Below are 6,778 nucleotides of genomic sequence, written 5' to 3'. Positions count from 1 at the left end.
ATGCAATTTCCCATTTATTACTTTCCAGTGACTTGGCGCGATAGTGGCCCGTCGCGCCAAGGATGAAAATTTGAAAATTTTCTCAGAAATTGAAGACATTTCCTAGGGTTAAAAGGTTCAATTTCCCCACCCTATATAATTCTTATAACACGAGATTTGACTATAATTCAGCAACTTATACTCAATTACTCTCACAAACTCTCATTAACAAGCCCTAGGATTTTCTTAGAAGGTTCAATTCCAAGGGTATTCATAATCAAATTTCAAGAATCTCTCCGTCAATCTTCACAAAATCATGAACTAAGGTATGCGTAGTGTTTATCCATGGATCCCTTTCATTCGTGGAGTCCAAGAATCATGTTTTAAATAACCTATTGTGATTTGATCATGTTCATGTTGATAGTTGTTATTTATGTTTCAATATGGTGTCTTGATGAATTTCCATGAAGTATCTGAGTTTGTTGATTGAAAACCTATGAATTTGGGTGGTTTTAGATTCTTAAATTGATGATTTCACTTATGCTATAAAGTGTCATGTAAGGTGTTTGATAAAATGCCTATAATGATAGAATCATGTTCCTTTTGACTCAATTGTATCTAAATGACAAGTCCATGCTAACCCTTATGATGCAACACAATTTCCATGCTCTTGTTGTGTATTGACTGTTGTGTTATGAAACGTTCATGATATTGAAATCATGCAAGTATGTACATGTTATATGCATTCCCTTCCATGATCAAGACTATGATAACCATGTAAAGCATGAAATCCCTTATTTATGGCATTATGAATTATGAACTGTTTTCCTATGATCAAGAAGTATTGTGGATTGTTAGTGTTGGTGATGTATTCAGTAATGTCATGCCTTGTCAGCTTTCTTCTATCGAGTCCTAGGGGTACTTGAACCCGAAAAATATAGTTGTATGCCTAGAGCCATGTCATGTTTTCACGATACTCTCAGTCAAGACATGTTCCATAGAAGTCAGTCAATCATGTGACTCAGAAAATCTCAGAAATCTCATGAACTCAGTACTTAGTAAGATCAGTAATTTCATGAACTCAGTTAGTTATAAGATATCAATAGTGTTCTGTCAATTGACGAAATTCAGTAAACTCAGTCTATTACAGTGAGTCAATCATGTTTAGTCTCTTCAGATGAGAGTACAAATTAGCACCGAGTGAACCAAAGGGTGGGAACACACACTGTCAGATGAGGGTGTGATTCTTAGTATTCGTCCTTGTGTTCTAGAAGTATGTAGCCAGCATAGGTTGAGACATTAACACTGTCAGATGAGGGTTGATGAGGTGGATAAGCACTGTTAGATGAGGGGCCCACCGTTATCTTTTTGGAACACTGTTTGATGAGGGTACCCACAATTGTCCTTAATAGTGGCTCGGTATTGACACCCTTCAGATCAGCGAACAGATTGGACCCCAACTCAGTTGTTCTAGTGCATTTGGGGTATTTTGATTAAATAACTATTCCCACAGTTTCAGTATCAGTCTCAATAAAAGAATTCAGATAGTTCTTCAGATTTTAGGACTGTCAAATATAGTCAACTAAGTCATAGTTCGAAAATCAGATAGTTCCATCAGATTTAGGACTGTCAAACGCAATCACTTATGTTATCAGTTATTTCAGTTATCAAAACTCCAGTATCAGTCATGCTAGATATCAGTAAATTCATGTCATCAGTATATAGATTCAGTTATCATGTTCTCATGATCTCAGTTACTATGTATTCATGTGTACACTCTCACGTTCATATTAGTTAGTCAGTTATTATCATTCATGCATGTAAGCCCCATGTATTCAGCCTACCTCACACATATACTTAGTACATTTTTTGTACTAACGCATTTGCGCCATGGGGTTTTCTCTTTATGTTATACCATAGGTTCAGAGACACAACTCCCAGATCAGCAACAGCAGTAGCATTCTAGGGTTCAGAGTTTTAGCAGTGAGTCCTCATTCTCCAAGGACGTGATCTTATTTTATCATATCAGTTCAATTTTCAACTGACGGAGTTAGTTGGGGATATGTCCTATAAACTCCTTAGTCAGACAGTTAAAGGTTTTTAGACGACTACAATATTTTTCATGTTTTTAAGACTTCAGTATTTTATTTTTGTTTGGTATCGAGACATCACTCTATGTAAGACATTATTATAATTATTCATTTATGTTCAGTATTGAACCTTACGCCCTCTTAGTGCATGTTTCTACATTTTCACATCATATTATGTAGTGTACAGGTACAGATATCAATCATGGGTTAGCTTGTGGTCCTTTGGTCTCATGAGCACCGTGTAGCATTCCGGTTTAGATAATTGGGGGGTTACAGATGCCCATTATGATAAGGCCTTGGTTTGGATTTTGTCACCACCTCCCCTTGACTATGCCGCATCAATATATCTATCACCAAGGCAAATAAAATAGGCTAAGAGTATATTGTTGGTGCCACCCTGTTAAAATAAAAAAGTGCTCTGAATCTCTTCCTGGCATTCTCACACGAGTCTTTGCTCCAATTTATTTGTCCTTAATAAATCTAGTGTACTCCACATGAACACCTCTAGCCTCCAAGCTCCTCGAAAGAACCTCCCTGGGGACTTTGTCATACGCTTTCTCCAGAATGATAAAATTCATATGTAAGTCCTTTTTCCTCTCTATATACTTCTCCACTAATCTACCCATAATATAAATGGTCTTGGTAGTCAAGCAATCAGGAATAAACCCAAACAGGTTCTCGAAAATAGTCACTGTCCTTCCTAACCTCAACTTTTCCACCCTTTCCCAAACCTTCATAATGGACTCAACAATTTGGTATGCTTATAGTTGTTGCAACTCTGAATGTCACCCTTGTTATTGTATAAATAAATCATCATACACCATCTCCAAGCTTCGTGCATCCTCATCATCCTGAAACTTATGTTAAACAACTCAGTCAACCACTTCATACCTACCCCATTAGTGCTCTTCCAAAAATCCACCAAAATTTCATCTAGTCCAGTTTCCCTACCCCACACATCCTACAGATAGCCTCTTTGACCTCCTCAACCATTATACGCCTACAATAACCATAATCACGACACTTCTCAGAGTGCTCCAAGATCAATTTCAAGCATGATTATCTAGAACAAATTATTTATGGCAATATTATTTTCAATTAGAGTTACTTTACTTATTTATATATTTTAGAAAAAAAATAAATGTAATAACATAGAGTATAAATATCATTACATCTTTAATAAACATATGATTTATCGAAAAATACTTCTAAAATAGCGAAAATCTAAAATTAACGTCTGCGGCTTATGCTTTTAGGACGGGGCTTATGCACTAATTCTAAGACATATGCCTTAAGGATTAGCGTCTTTTATTTGCGCCTTGGAGTGGTTTTGGTATGCTTTATTCCGAGACTCATCTTAAAAACACCTTTAAAAATACTGACCGGAACACGTGGAACAAAAAAAGAAAAACTAAAATTTCCATTTCCTAAACTTTTTTTTTTTAAATCTGGATTTACATCTATTGCTCTTGTACAAGTATAAATGTCCCTTTAATTAGAGAAAATATAAGGACATTTAAAAAAGCCCAAGTGGAACACCACTTTCTCAGTTATAAAATATCACTCTTTGCACTTCTCAAACCCTAAACCATTGCTCAATTTTCCTGCACAACCTACGATTTTCACGAAGCTCTCTCTTTTCTGCTTTTCTGTTCGTCTTCAAAAGGTAAGATCTATTTATTTTTATCTGGCTATTATTTATTTATCCAATAAATGTCAATGCTATTCTAATTGTGTTTTCTCAGTGAGTTTTTTTTAATAAGTTAGATTTGAATTGTTAATTGGATAAGTGTACTGGTACCTTGATGTGATGTGAATCTAAAATTGATTTCAATTTATAAGATATGTTATTTTTCGCGATCGACTTTATTTTTACTGCGTGAATAGATTCAGATATGTTGATGTAGAGGATATTTTTTTACTTAACCACTTGGAAATTAATTGAATTATAAATCTATGACTATTTGCATGTTTTGAAAAATTTTGCTGAATTCTTAATAGTTGTTTGTATGCTTGTTATGATGGAGAATGTTTTGAAAACTGCTTTTCTTATTAGGTGTGTTGTAAGTTTGTAAAGAAAATAATTTGCTAAAACTTGGTTGTTAAATAGTGATGCAATATCTTTTAGCTATTGAGATTGATAATAATGCCCGAGTGTTTGGATGGAGCTTACCATATGGAGTATAGTTGAAAATGAAAGTGGATTTTGTCTAGTTGTCAAAAATTGTTTCTTCAATTTTATCAATACATAATATGATCATTCTTGTTCCCCACACATACCTTAGGGAATTCCTTCATGACATAATTTACACATTACTGGTCTAGTATGTTTATATTCTATGATGATCTATTTTCTCATTTACTCAATATCATATAGAACTATTTGTTATGAGTCTTTTTAGATGTCTTTTTCTTCTCTAGAAACTATTTTTGGTTTCCATGGTTGTCAAAAAATAATTCTTGGTTGTTTTCTAGATGATATTCAGTTTCAAAGACATCATGGGTAAAGAGAAGATTCACATCGGCATTGTGGACATTGTCCACGTCGACTCTAGAAAGTTGACTACCACTAGTCACTTGATTTACAAGCTTGGTGGTATTGACAAATGTGTTATTGAGAGGTTTGAGAAGGAAGCTACCGAGATAAACAAGAGATTATTCAAGTATGCCTGGGTGCTTGACAAGCTTAAGGATGAACATAAGCATGGTATCACTATTGATATTTCTTTATGGAAGTTTAAGACTACCAAATGTTACAGCACTGTGATTAATTCCCCCGGACATAGGGATTTTATTAAAAACATAATTATTGGTACCTCACAGGCTGACTGTGCTGTCCTGATTATTGACTCCAGCACTGGTAGTTTTGGAGATGGTATCTCTAAAGATGGTCAGACCCGTGAACATGCATTGCTTGCTTTCACCCTTGGTGTCAAGCAAATGATTTGCTGCTGAAATAAGGTTTGATCTTACTGATAGGAGAAATTAATTTTTTTAAGTAAAGTATGTTATGTTGATTCTATTATTTTCTTACAGATGGAAGCCATCACCCCCAAGTACTCTAAGGGTAGGTTTGAAGAAATCGTGAAGGAAGTTTTATCCTACCTCAAAAAGGTTGGTTATAACCCTGAGAAGATTTCTTTATCCCTATCTCTGGTTTTTAAGGTGATAATATGATTGAGAGGTCTACAAACTTTGACCGGTACAAGGGCCCAACCCTCCTTGAGGCTCCTGACCAGATTAATAAGCACAAAAGGCAATCAGACAAACCCCTTCGTCTACCACTATGGGACGTCTACAAGATTGATGGTTTTGGAACTGTCCCTATTGGTCGTGTAGAGACTGGTGCGATCAAGCTTGCTATGGTTGTAACCTTTGGTCCTAGTAAATTAACTACTAAAGCCAAGTCTGTTGAGATGCACCATGAATCTCTCCAAAGGTCACTCCCTGGTGACAATGTTGGATTCAACGTTAAGAATGTTACTGTTAAGGATCTTAAGCGTGGTTATATTACCTTAAACTCCAAGGATGACCCAACCAAGGTGGCTTCCGACTTCACCGCCCAGGTCATCATTATGAACCATCCTGGACAGATTAGAAATGGATATGCACCAGTGCTTGATTGCCATACTTCCCACATTTCTGTTAAGTTTGCTAAGATATTGACCAAGATTGACAGGCATTCGGGTAATGAACTCGAGAAGGAGCCTAAGTTCTTAAAGAATGGTGATGCTGGTATGGTTAAGATAATTCCTACCAAACGTATAGTGGTGGAGACCTTTGCAGAGTACCCACCGTTGGGTCATTTTGTGGTGATAGAGATGAGGCAAACTGTTACTATTGGTGTCGTCAAGAATGTTGATAAGAAAGGCCCAACTGGTGCCAAGGTCACCAAAGCTACTCAAAAGAAGAAGTGAGATTGTGCATTTGATGAGGATTTTCTGCATGGATGAACTACTTCCGTTTATTTGCTTATGTTTTTACCGATTTTTCTTTGGACATTTTTCCAGTTTTGGGTAATGCTATAGTAGTTATTGACATGGTTCTCTAGCCTCTTTAAAGGACATTGGAGTAATTGAGCAATTTGGTCTTGACCAAGTTTCTTGATGGGCAATGACAATAGCTCCTATAGTTGTTTCCTAACCTGGTTTTATTTTATGATAGCTTTAGTGGGTCACTACTAATCTTATCCATCTTATTTGAGCATATTTTTTGTCATGTTTAATTTCTCAACATTTATGTTCTAGCCAATTTGCCTCGTTCTCTTTTATTTGTTGCGAGTCTTAAAAATGCCGAGTGCGGAACCAAAATATGTCAGACATATTTAAAAAGTGGCCAATCTATGTCATAGATTTTGGAAGTGACAGAAATGGATTTTGTGCAATAAATAAGTGCAGAATGTCTTTTTTCTTAAATGGTTTGGCTTGACCCCATTAAATTAGATTAGTGCACTATCTTCTATTTATTTTTTTGGATAGTGCACTGTCAGTTAATCTTTTTGTGTGCATTATTCTCCTTTTATTATATAATGCACAAATTTTATGCACTATACATAAAAAAAAATATAACTCACTTAATAATGTGCACAATGTTCTTTTAAAAGAACCCTAGATTCACCTTCTCCACCGACCTTCTCTCTGACAATAACGTAAATTCGATGGTCTCCTTAAATCCGATGGTCCCCTCTTCTCTTTGAAAATCAAAACTTC

At 35.6% G+C, this 6,778-nt stretch overlaps 1 pseudogene; it reads left to right on the top strand.

Annotated features, from left to right (window-relative positions):
- Nucleotides 1–3,536: 3,536 nt before the first annotated feature.
- Nucleotides 3,537–6,284, top strand: LOC107873440 (annotated as a pseudogene).
- The last annotated feature ends 494 nt before the right edge of the window (nt 6,285–6,778 follow it).

Source organism: Capsicum annuum, chromosome 6 (assembly GCF_002878395.1).
Source record: "Capsicum annuum cultivar UCD-10X-F1 chromosome 6, UCD10Xv1.1, whole genome shotgun sequence".
Lineage (NCBI taxonomy): Eukaryota > Viridiplantae > Streptophyta > Magnoliopsida > Solanales > Solanaceae > Capsicum > Capsicum annuum.
Note: the sequence above shows the minus strand (reverse complement) of the source record. Positions and strands in the feature narration are given on the sequence as shown.